The following is a 13299-nucleotide window of genomic DNA, read 5'->3' as shown; positions in this document are numbered from 1 at the left end:
CACAGGTAGATCTCACTTTTCAATGGTCAAAACTATTGTCAGTTCTCAGAAATGGCCAGTTATTGGCCAAGAGAAAAACTCCTATCAGCCTCCAGCAGTTTTAACTTCCTCAGGTGCTTCACTTTGTTTTCTGAACTGCCAATCTATCACACTTCTCCATGTGTTTTATGGAACACTTGCAAAAGATCTGGATATTCCTTGGCTCACTGACAAGATGAGGCCATGATCTCCAAGCAGTCCTGGCAGCTGCTTTAGCTGACAGCTTAGAGCAGCCCATAACACATTCCTCTGTAACCCTCCCAAACAAGCTGATTCACAGAGGGGGTTGTCCAAACTCCTACACTTTGGACCACTTAAGGCAAAGTGTGTGCTTTGACAGGAAAGGTTGGAAAACACCCCTATATGTATCATAACGAATTTCCATTTCCTCTAATATTTTCTTAAAATGTAGGCAACCTCATAGTAGAGGTACTGGGCCTCAGCACTTTCCGGATAAATTTATTTCAGTGGACAAACCTACATCTTGAAGAAAATAATTGACCAGAAGAAAAAAAACACTCCAATATGATACAAGTAACAATGAGAGAAGGAGTTGTCACAAATCAAATTTCTTTATTCTTTAAGTTCAATACTATTGTCTTTCTAATTCTTAAACTTCTTAAATTTCTTTGAACTAATCCTACATTTTTAGAAACTAACCAACTGCTTACTGCTAACAGAACCTACTGTTTAATACTAAAGTAAATAATCCTAAAAGCCTAATCTTCTGGTTTAAATAAAAAGTCCAGAGTTCATAGATATTTTTGGCTGAAGCACTTGCCTGGTGCCAGAACTCCACCTACTGCTTGTCAAATTCAGATATGAGGCTCTGAATATGTGACAGCTTGCTGTGGAGGTACAGGCACCTGTTCTTCATTTCAAAGTAGCTTGGGCTATCCTATGAAGGAGAAATCAAAAGAAAATTAGGGCATGCAAACACTTCTGCAGAGTTTACAAGACGTGCTTTGCTTTAAGAAAGCCTTGAGCCAGACTCAGCAGTAACCACGCCCTGCAGATCTGATGTCAGACATACCTGTTGTATCTGCTGATAATCTGCTAGGATTCGATGAAGCAGCATCTTCAAGAAAAAGACACACAAAGAATGTTTCACTACCACCATAAAATGCAAATTTTGCTAAAGCACTACAAATGCACTCCGTTTGACTCCCGAGATTTTCTTCTCTGTGAGCTACACCACTCTTCTGGGAGCTTTGCAAAAACAAATCCCCAACTCCCAGTATCACCCAAGATCTGCAATTAAGCCTCTCAACAGGCACCAGAAGGAGCACATGCTCTAAGACTCTGCTTGGGACACCTCTCACACTACAGTTTGTTCTCAGACAGTTCAAACAGGGTTTTATGGGCAGGGTCTTGCCAAAAGTCTGACCCAGCCCAAGCCGTGTCTGAGCATATATGCCAATTCCTCAGTTTCTCTGCATCTCAATGAGCAGCCCCAGGGAATCCAAAAGACTGCTCTGATGAAGCAGGGTCTTCATGGGTTTATCCTTCTCTACCTGATGGGCTTCAGAGCCTGCGGTCACAGACTTCCATTGTTCCTGAAGCTGTGTGAAGTGCTCTCTGATCTTGTCAATCCGAGTATATAAATTTCGGTATTCCTCATACTCTGCATTGAAGTCATCCTTGTAGCGCTGGCGTTGGTCCAAGGAGACTATGGCTACGTATTTTCTAATGGAAAAATCAGACCATTTTTCTAGGAGTGTACTCTAAGAGAACATTCTGATATGTTTCTATTCCATAAAGCACACGTGCACTCTTACACCAAGCACGTGGTGAATGTCAAATACAGACCCCCAAACTCTCAGTCAATCACTCTGGGTCTCAATGTTTCTACATGCAACCTGATGTGCTTCAAGAGAATGAAGTCAGGTAGCTCTGAAAATCTGTCACATTTCTATGACACCTAGTAACTACTGTTTTACATTGTAGAGGTTTTCTTCATTAGCAAGTGGATCACGTTTAAGAAATATCAGCACTGATTTCAAATGTCAAAGGACTAACAAACACAGCAGCTTCAGGGAGAGAAGAAATATTGCCTAATTTTATCTTCTTTCTGAGTAGGAAAACCTTTTCATTTACATTTCTTTTTGAAAATCCATCTGCAATACTATTTTGGCAGGGACTGCATTTCTATTGAGTTGGTTGCAGAGTTGAACTTTTGAGCTCCATCTCTGTCTGTCTAATGGCAAAGCAGAGTTAAGGATAAAATTTCATTTTTCTAATGAGCAGCAGTTACGTGACTGAGAGTTGAAAAGAGGCACTTGTATCAGAGGCACAGGAACAAACTGCAGACTGGTCTGAAACCACAACTAAACCCCAAACCACATCAGCTCTTAAGGAGGGCAAAACTCATTAATGCTTGAAGCCACTGATGGGAGTAAAACCTTCTTCATTCCCTTCCCCCTCAAATCAACACAAGTGCAGTTCTATCAAACTCATGACCCAAATCCAAGATGAAGTGGCAATGAGAAGAATAAATACCACTTCAGCAACGCCACACCAGTGCTTCTGCTCCGCTGGGCCTGAAGACCAGCTTCTTTCTGGATGACAAGAACTCCCTTCACATGGGAAGGAATCCTTCAAAGCATCTGAGATTAATATTTACAAGCAGGAAATCTTTAACAACTTGAAATTGTACCAAGACAGACAACGTGTGCCAGTGATGCACCCCAGGCCAGATGCACCTGACCGGCGTGCTGCATGGTTTTGAAAAGAAAACTGCAGAGGCCTTCCAACATTTTGGGAGGTAGCAGAGAAGCAACAGCCTGGACTATTGGCTTTTGTCCAGTGACATCCCCTAGCAAGAGCCCTACCACAGGCCTCCCTCCATTGCTCCCCTGCAGGGCCCGCCTTGCCCTCAGCCTCCCCACGGAACATCCCTGGCTGTATCCAATATGAGCCAGGGCCCTGCCGCGCCTGCTCCAAAGGCCGCAGCTGCCCCAGAGCCCAAGGGCTGCAGGAGGCCTGACTGCCCTTGCCAACATCACAGCTCTGACAGAAGCTGAGAGTAATTCCCACTGCTTTATACCACAAACACACACACACTTCCCCCTCCCCTCCTGCACTGCAAATCCCATGACGGGATGCAGCACCACTGCTGCAGCTGCCCTGGGCAACTGCCCTGCAGCAAGGAAGGGCCTTTCCAGGCCTAACCCACCTCGGTGCTCATCTCAGCTCTGAGCCTTGGAGGCCCAGCAAAACCTTCTCCAACTTATCCTTTCCACATAGGAAACAGCTTGACACTGCACCCCACTGAGAGTTAATGGCAATTTTACTCACCTCAAGTAGTCTGGTTGGTTGGCTGTTGCAGAGCAGGTAGAGGCAATGGAAGTATCTTTTCTTTCTCCTGAAGAAAAGTAGCATCTTGATTATAAGATCTTTCAATATCCAAAAAACACCAAATGTATGGGCTTGAACAAGTCCTTTTAGAGCTTTTTTCACACAGCAAATGACTCCGAAAAAGATACAACATTTTATCATGGGATGGGCACATGTGATCTTCTCTACAGTAGCCAGTCCCAGGGTTTAGAAAGAGGATGGCCACTTTGTTCTAGAGGTTCTGTGTTACTACATGGTGTAGCAGAAGTATAAACAGAAGTGTCAAAGGGGTAATAAAACTGGACAGAAACAGCAATAGTCACAGTATGTTCAATACAACTGGTAAGCTTTGGCGTGGGCATTTCATTTCCAAAAGTGCATTTGCTCTCATGGCTCAGTCCACACAAAAGCTTCAGCCTAAGCCCCAACTTGAAACACAGTACAGATTTTTCCAACAGCAACTGGGCAGAATTTTCTAACTCGCTTTTGAAAAACAATGCTCACATCTTTAGAGACTCAAGCAGGAATCTTTCCAAAGACATCCCAAGGTTTGCAGCTACCACGTGTATGTGCAGAAGAAATGTGCAAAGACCATCTCAAGGCACCTGTCTCTACAAGCACAGCACCACTTGCAAGACTGCACACTCTAGACATGCCTCCAGGGTAAAAAACCTTGTTATTTGCAAGTTCAACCTCCAAAAGAGACAAGACATAGATTTAACAAAGCAACTGAACTCTGCCCTACTGGGAGTGTCCCTCTGATGACAAATCAAGTGCTCCTTGTGGATTTTCTGGTTTGCTTTTCAATGCTATTTTCAGTCTGTACCACTTCTAGACCTATTGAAGACAGAAATTCTGCAACTACAACTCCAGCAAACCACAGGCCAGGTTTTGTAGCTTCCATGGAGTTTCCATCAAAAGGCTGAGTTCAACAAACAACGATGAAATCACTGAGATGCTTACATGTTTCAGTAAACTAGTCTGCAGTAAATGGGTGATAGGTTTCTATCTCCAGCATGCAGTCTTGAAAAGCTGCTGATGGAAAAAGTGGTGGCTCAGTCAACTGTCTGAGACAACTTTCAGTTTATTAGAAATCAAACGGAAAGAAAAAAAATCCATTCCCTGTGACTTTCTAGTGCCTGGCTCTTCCTTTTAACCACGTTCTCTGAACAGCAATCTATTTGACATCTCTTTCTTCTTGATTGGTTTTGCACTACTGTCGTGGTTTTGAACTAGTAATTAACAAAAAGGGGAAAAAAGAATTATTTATTTCTTGCTGTGAGATATGGATTAAAACAAGAGCAAACTAGGCATAAAACTTAAAAGGAATAAAGAAAGTTTATTGACAAACTACAAGAATAAGAACACCAGAATAAACTTTCAGAAAAACCTTTTCATTTCTTACTGCCCACCATTCTTTTGTTCACATGACAACAGAGACAAAAACTTTATAATTTTGATGGTTTAAACAATTTCAATTCTTTCTACAGTCTTTCCACCAGTTTCTGTAAAGAAACAGAAGTTCCTTTCTGTTAATTTATGGAGTTTCTCACAAGAAAGCTATTTTGTTATAGTTTTCTGTTTCCTTGATATCAGCTGCCCAGAGCTGCTGTTATCAAAGCCCACCCCTCCCATTCCACATCACTCTGAAATGTGTTATGGGTCATGATGTTTAGGGATAGTATTTTCAAGGATAAGTTAGTCAAAGGCAAAAAAAAGTATTCTTCATCTGTTTCTGTGAGTTTCACTAGAAAACACTTTTCTCATTGCCTCTCAAGGCTTCAAATCTCTCAGCACTTCACTATACCACAATTACTCTACTTTTTACTCAAATTTACACTTTGAACACTATATTCTTCCCCATACTCTATCATGAATTAAAGGAGTTCTTTTCAGGACTTCATTGTCCATCCCCATGGTTTTAACAGAAAGATATTTCAGCTTAATTAAAGCATCTTCTTAATTCTCTACCTTTCTTGACGCTTTTTTTCTTTCTTCCCACTAGTAGTTTATAAAGTCTCTTTCCATGTTGATCATTCTCCTTTTCTCTCTCTGGATAAAAAGATTAATCCGCAAGTCTCATCTGGATAAGAAAAAGTTAAAATCTTGCCCAAGCTTTTGTAGATGGTTCGGTGATCTCTGCTGAACAGGAGCTGGAGCTGTCTGCGATGAAAAGTTCCTCATAGCTGCTGTAGAGAGTGTAGTTAGTGTCTCTGCTTGCAGCAGGCTTAGAGCTCTTCTCCTTCTTTACTCGGCAGTTTCTGGTAAATTCCATCACGGCAAAACCTGCAGCTAAGCCAGGAACCGGCCCGGCCTAGCTTGGCTCGGAGCAAGCTCCCGCAGGCCCCATCTCCCGGCCGGGAGACAGGAGACGCGGCAGGCCCGGCCCGGCCCCCGCCCGGCCACGTGGCCGGGCAGAGCGAGAGGCCGAAGCTCTGCTACCTTTCACAGCCAGAAAACAAAGAGAACCACAGACTTCTGGTTGTACACTTTAAGGTGGGGTTCACAAGTTGATTCCACTTTTCAATGGCTAAAACTGCTGTCAATTCTCAGCAATGACCGATAATTGGTCAGGAGAAAAGACTCCCAGCAGTCCCCAGCAACTTTAACTTTCTTAAAGGTAAAGTAACCCCATGACAACTACAGACGGAGAATTTCTAAAAATTAAGATAGTTTTAGATAAGGTTGCAGCAGCACAGATTTCTGGCCTTTGATGTTTTTCTGCCATTCCATTCCAGGAGTTACAGTGGAATGGAATGGCAGAAAAAACAGTATTGGTTTTTCATGAGCATAAAGCATGGAATAATGGTAGAGCAGAAATGTAGAGCAGTGCCTTCATGTATGCAGCCTTCAAAGCTGCCTTTTCACAAGGTGCAAGAACACAATTATCTACTTGAGAAGAAGATATGTCAAAGAAGGATATTCCTTCTTGATGTCAAAGAAGGATATTCCCATAAGAGATAAGGCAGCAGAAGAGGAATTTGAGAGAAGCACAGATGGCATGAAGGAAAGCACCAAGCCTTGGCCTAACAGTGCTGAAGGTTTGCAATTAGGACACCAGACAAACATTCCACTGGAGAGACTGTGGGTAAGAGAATGAATGCTTCCATCACTTCTAGCCCAAGATGTGGGAACATCTGTGAGCACCCTGTGGATCCAGTATAAAGGTGGTACTTCCTTTACTTACAACATGGGGACCTGCACCACCAAGAAGACCAGAGTGAGGAAGGACCAACTGGACAACACAGAATCCAGGTGGTAGTGATATCTTCCTACTTAATGTCTCTCTCTTCCCCCCACCCTGCCTCTCTTATTTCTTTATATCTTCTCTTATTTCTTTATATCTTTTTATCTCTTTATATCTTTATATCTAGTTTGCATTTACTGTTAAATAACATTTTTACTATTGACACTGGAAAAGGGCTGCACTTGCACCTGAATTTGGGGAGAAGCTTCTCTTAATAACCAAATCTTTACACCACGGTTATCCACCCAGGACTTAGGAAAGGCAGCACATTAATACCTTCATCGAATTCCGAGGGACAGAACTGCTTCAGCCTCCCCAGTTGATTTTTCTTTCCATTAGGATTGGGGATCTCCTCCTCCACCCCAGAAGGCTCTGGGGTGCTAGAACTCTGAAATTTGTCTTTTTCTTGAACCTCACAGGTGCAGGGGGAAATGGAGCCAACACTTGGAGACACGTTCAATGTGAAAGTGGATGTGGAAGGCAGCAGCAAGGAAGAGAAGTCGCCATCAGCTGCTGGCTGGTTGTAACTGAGCTGGCAAGCAATTCTCTGCTTCTTGCTCATCACAGGACCTCTAAAGTCAGAAGCCAGAGGCCGTTTCTGCAACAATAACAAAAGAACTCATTCATCTATGTCCATATAGCAATGTAGCTAGTAGTAGATCAGGTTTCTGTCCTGTTCTGAAAAAGTAACATTTCTGACCTGGCAGTGCTTGAAAATACATCTTAACTGAAAAGAGCATTGAAACCAGGAAATACTGCAGGTAAATACATTCTCTATCTCATTCCTCCTTTCTCATCTTAAGACTCAGCAAGTCCTTCTCCAAGTCGTGGGAGAAAGATACTCCCTTCAGCCGCTCTATCACAGGTTTCCCCAAAAGAGGGAGAGGTCTGGTCTGTTTTGTCTAGGTCTCAATTTCCACTAGTACACATCAGGAAGAGACTCAGCTTTTGCTGTCACACACCCACATGATTTACTAAAGAGGCATCTGACTGTCTTCAGGTTTTATGTGGTAAAGACAGGATTAATCTTCACTGCCACAAGCCATCAGTACAAGGTGTGATAGCTGGTTGTGAATTCTCATTAGGATGAACAAAAACCTCAGTCAAATGTAAGGAATTTGTGTGCTTTCAACAAGAGTGACCTTCACTCCAACAGCCATCCCACACTCTACACTCACAAGCTCATAGCTGGGAATCTTTAAATTTTTATAAGAGAATTTCACAAATGGTGACTAAGGAGCCCTCACTTTTCCTCAGTGACCTTCAATCATCTCTCAGCACCTCCCAAGGACCTTCTCAAAGGTGCTGGCTCCAAAGCCACAGCACACGGCCACAAGCTCCCCACTCCCACTGCAAACTTCAGGGCCGAGGATGGAGTAGAACAGGACAGCCATGCTGTGCCCAGGCAGAGTGAGATGGGAGAAAAATAAAGGCAGAGAAAAGAGAAACACAAGAGACAATATCCAGGGTCTGGATATCCTGCGTTGGTCCTGACATGTGCATAGTCTGGAGCTGGAGTCAACAATGACAATGAAAGAGAGAGAGAGGGGGGAAAGAGAGTGAGAGGGCCCCATCTGCTCCACCATGGTGCAGCCTCTCATGTACAGTAGATTTTTCATGTCACACATGCACAGCTAATCCTTTGAGCCCTTCTGCAAGGAATGAGTTGAGGGTGGAGACTGAGCTCAAGGCTCCAGGCAGAGCAGCAAGTTGGCTCAGGACGCTGCTGATCGAGCCCTGCAGGAGCCTCTCTTCTGATCACAACCTTCCTGTGCCACCCGTCAGAATTACTGACTAACGTGCTTTGGCCTGGTCCTGCACGTTCCCACCACAGCTTTTACACCAGCAGCAAGTGTGTGAAAGCTATTTAGCAAGTGTACTACAACTTCATACACACTCCAGAATGTTAAAAATGCACAAACTACCTGAGCAGGCCTTGCTGAAGCATCTCTCTTAGAAGATTCCAGAGATGGCTCTTGGCTGGTGCTGCTTGTGTTCTGAGATGGAGCTGTTTTTCTGGAAGGATTGTGCAAGAGTTCAGGCTACAAGCTCTAAATGGTCAACAGCCATAACTCTTTCCTTGCCGGTAAATCTGACCTTCAGTGTCATTACTCAAGAAAACAGCATGAAGATGAGTTGAGGCAGCTTTAGGCTGGATGTCAGGAAAATATTCTTGCCCCAAAGGGTGCTTGAGCCCTGGAATAGGCTCCCCAGGGCACTGGTCACTGCAGGAAGGCTTCAAGAAGTGTTTCGACAACACTCTAGGGCATATGGTGTGATTCTTGCAGTGTCCTGTGCAGGGCCAGGAGTTGGCCATCAGTCGGATCCCAATGGGTCCCTGCTACCTCAGCATACTCTAAGAATCTAGGCTTCATTTCCTAGGGCCCTCTTCTGAAAAGACACCTCTCCTTCCCCTAAAGACTGAACTTACCTGGAAAGTATACACTTCAAATTCTCTCTGTCTGCATCAGTATAGCCAGGCCAATTGTTCTGAATGCTTTGAAACAGATATTCCTTCAGACTGTAGGAATTATCCTTTAGATTCAGGTTGGCTACCTACAGGCAGACATTTAAGAGAACAACCATTCATGATGGGTGCTGTATGTAAACTAAAGCAATAGGATTGGTCCTCAACAATGGTTTGTGAACACCCACTTTGAACTAAACCACGTCTTTTGGTAGAGAGATGAAGCATTCCCTTATTTCAGGAATTTTCAGCTATATTAAATTTTCACCAAATAGAAACAATCAAGTAACTCTATTTGTATCTAGCAAGTGTTCCCTGGAAACCAACATGCAGTGCTACAAGATACAACTGTGGTCAGGCCCAGAGTCCCTCTTCATGTGGCAGAGCCAGGGTTCATTCCAGCAAAGTGCTGTCATGAGAAGGGCATGCACATGCCTTGCTGCATTCCTTTGAAAACCAGTGAGCTTCATATCTTCCTGAAGACAACTACCAAGTGTACTCAAAAAGGTAAAGTGCAGTAGTAAAACCTCAAGACCATTAATATCAAAAATGCTGGTTTAGACCTCACTAATTCACACTTGCTCAGAGTTCCATAGAAAAGCCCACAGGAAAGTTTGACCCCTACAGCACACTGAATGACTGATTAACACACCACCACTGTCTGTAACAATTTACCCTTTTTTTTCTCCTTGAAAACATGATAAATATTGCTGATTTGGGTCTGTGATGATGTCTGTCTGTCAACAGCTTAAAAAATTGTAAAAGTAACAAAGCTACTTTGAATTAGGAATTCCTGTCTTAAAATCAGAACTAAGGTTGTGTTTGAAGGGAAGCAAGAGTGTGTGTACCACATCTCAGCCAGCTCAGGCTGCCCATTTTACATTTATGCAAAGGAAACTCCCACTTGCTCTGCTATCTGGAAAAGCCTGAGCAAGGCATTTGAGTGTGCAGTGCTCACACAGCCCTTTCAGAATGCAAACCAGTACCTTGAGGCAGTTCACACCTCCTACAGGACATTACCTCCAAAGCAATCTTAAACATTGCAGTGGAACAGGAGAAAATGTTTTCACCCTCTACCTTCTAAGGAGCTGAGCTTTGAAATTTTTCTAATCTATTTGAAATCTAAGTGGGCTTCCTCAGTTGGGATGGTAGAATATGGCTCTCATGAAATTGTCAATTTGTGTCTTCAGCAGGCAAAAACCGTGCCACTGCCCTGAGCAAGCACAGCAACAAACTGCAGAATGTCAAGGAATGAAATCCTTCAACCAAGTTCTTAAAAAGTCCCTGTGGGATCAACTGAAACTGTGTCCATGCTGAATTTTCCTGCCTTGACTATGTTCCAAACACTTTTTCCATCCCTAATAAGGAAATATTCCTACTTGACATATAGCCATGGGGAAGAGGGAATATTTCAAATGGCAGGAAAGAACCACTGCATCTTTCAATGGGAGTGCATCTTCTAACTGGCTATCCTAAAGAAATACCAGTGGAAGTTAGAGGAGCACTGGAGAAGCCACTGAATAACATTGTTTTAAACAAGATGAAGACTCAATCAACATGACAGGAAAGAAACCCTGTGCTCAAATTTAGGCTACCGCCTTTATCATGGAGGTTTTGACTGGAACACCTTTTTTTGGAAGGCAATCCTCACAGATCCCAGCAGAAGCCAAGTACCACCCACTCAGTTAAAAGGAAATGCTGCCCTGTGCACTTACCAAACTGCTCTCCTCTCAAACTTATCCTAGGAAATTTTAGGTACCACTACAAACCATTTCACACAATCAAGGAACCCCTGTGAAGTTACTGCATGAAAAAGTTAAATGGTGCTGGGAAAAGAGAGAGGATTAAAAGAGGCATGAGCAGCAACAACACTACAAAGTGTTACTCATTGCCAGCTATTCTAGCAAAACACCAAGGCCCCAAAAGTTTTGAAGTTTTCTTTCCTTTTCCTCACATGGACTTGCAGCTTGAGGCATCTGGACCATGCTGATGGAAAAACTTAACTGATGTGTATGGAGCATTCTATAAGCTACTGCTTAGTTTCTAATTTCTAAATGAAACAGGGCTGATAGAAACAAATGAAAATTTGGAAGAAGAGAGTAGTAGTGTGGAAAAATTGTTGTGGCACAAACTCCAGAATCTCACCTGATGGAGGATCTTTCCAAGGGTCCCCTTGTCCTTTTGCTTGATTCCATCTCTCTGCAAGCGAGCAAGTAACTCTGGCTTCTTGTAGGCCCTCAGAGCAAGTAAGTGAATCACCCTGTCCTTGTAGGCTCGCTGATAAACAGCAGTGCAAGGATTTTGTTCACTGTCTGCAGGCTTCATGGGCTTTGCATTTTTTTCCTTCAGTTCAGGACGTGAGGCGCTCGGTTCAGCTCTTTCGACATCTGCTTGTTTTCCCAAAGGAAAGGAAAAAAGTAAAATAATTGTCAAATGGGATGTTGGGAGAAGTCAAGAAACTTGATTTCAAAGGATGATGGAATTCTTGGGGACAGAGCTGGACTTAAATATCCATGTGGATCCCTTCGAGCTCAGCCCATTCTCTGATTCTGTGACAAATCCCAGTCCCTAACTGATACTGCATGGAGCATGCTGCAAAGGCACCCTGTAGCCTACCAGCAACCTGATCTGTCTCACCTGTGTTTCTCAGAGCCAGCCCAAAGCAAAAGTGGCCCCAAGTTCCATGATTGTCCCTCCACTGCCAGTCCTCAGACCCCAGTCACTAAATGTTAAATATTCTCTTAGGATCTTTGTAAAGCACCACCAAGAATCACACAAATCATCATTCACATCAGAAAAAGAACCTCCCCAATGAGAAACTGGCAAGTGGAATTTTGTTTCTCCAAAAATCCAGGATGATGCTGCCATAAAATGCTCTAGACTGAGCTAAAGCAGGGCAAGAGCTGCCCTTCCAGTGGCAGGCATGTCCCTGCAGGCAGGGGACTGAGCCACAGCCAGGTGAGGACTCCTTTTTCTCAGGGCAGCTGGCTGTACCTGGCTCGGCTCACTGCTGCAGGCAGCACCACTGAGTGCCTGCAATGGCAATGTCCACCTTGTGTGTGCCTGGAGCCAGGTTCCTTGGGGAAACAACACTCACAACAGATAAAAAACAAATGACACCACCTAAGCACATTGGGGTGTTTTTTGTGGGAAATGACAAAATCCATGGGGAGGATGACATCATTACTTTCCTTTCACTTGCCTTGAAAAGAGCCCAAGAGAGTATTGTGGCAACAGTCACTTCCTAATGACCAAGACAAAAAATTAAATCAAGCAGAGTTTTGCATATTGACCTGATGAAATTCTCCATGCAATTTCCACAAAGTCATTTTCTTTTAATTTCCACTTAAGGTGAATGGTTTAGCACAGTGTGCATGGCGTGGTGCAAGCCTTGACTTCAATGCTCAAAATTCCAACCTGTCAAGCAGCATGGAAACAAGGAAGAAGGAGCAGGCTTCCTCAGGGGAAAACAGGCCAATGGCTGAATGCAGTGACAAGAGATTGCAAAGCTGACCTAAGAGCAAAGCACCTGCAGTTGAGATCTCTGAACACACCCCCTTGTCTCAAGAATATGCTGCAAAAATGAATGACCAAGTTTCAAGTCTTACAGACATTGAGCAAAATATGAAAAGCAACCATACCTCCAAGTGGGTTAGACAATTTGACAACCTGCGCACTTCCAATGTGTGACGCCTCCCTGGTATTTGGCTAAAAGGAAAAAGAAATCTTCTGTAAAACCTTCAGCCTACACTCCATTCCTGCTGACTAACCAGGCCCTTAATTTTAAACAAGAGCTGAATTTGGAAAGGTTTGCTCTCCCATCAACTACAAAGGGCTGCTTTGACACAATTCTCCCTCTGAAAGCAGCCGGCTACAAAACTGCCCTGAGAGAGCGACCGTCACTTAGCCTCTAATGCAGCCAAGCATTCAAGTACCAAGTCATCCTTTCCCAGTTGCTGGAATTTATGGGCACCGGCTTCCCTTGAAATCAAGTGCCTGAGTGCAATTGAACTGGCCAGCGCTCAGCTAACCAACCTGGCAAGAGTGGTTCACAGAAAGATCACAAAGTTGGGGCAGGACCCCACACTGGGATTGATTTGGAACTAAGGAAACCCATTCTGGAGTCAGCTCCAAGAACAACTTCAACTGCAAAATATGAATTGCCTTTGTAACAGGCATGAAAACACTTGCTCTTTTCCTCAGCTCTAGA

The 13299-nt window shown here is 43.7% G+C and overlaps 1 long non-coding RNA gene across 1 annotated transcript; it reads right to left on the bottom strand.

Moving 5' to 3' along the window:
* Positions 1–687: 687 nt before the first annotated feature.
* Positions 688–3404, bottom strand: LOC131572937 (uncharacterized). The gene is made up of 3 exons (XR_009276094.1): positions 3337–3404; positions 1073–1117; positions 688–937 (listed from the first exon to the last, which is right to left on the bottom strand). It is a non-coding gene; the product is annotated as an uncharacterized LOC131572937 (long non-coding RNA).
* Between the last annotated feature and the right edge of the window lie 9895 nt (positions 3405–13299).

Source organism: Poecile atricapillus, chromosome Z (assembly GCF_030490865.1).
Source record: "Poecile atricapillus isolate bPoeAtr1 chromosome Z, bPoeAtr1.hap1, whole genome shotgun sequence".
NCBI classification, from domain to species: Eukaryota; Metazoa; Chordata; class Aves; order Passeriformes; family Paridae; genus Poecile; species Poecile atricapillus.
Note: the sequence above shows the minus strand (reverse complement) of the source record. Positions and strands in the feature narration are given on the sequence as shown.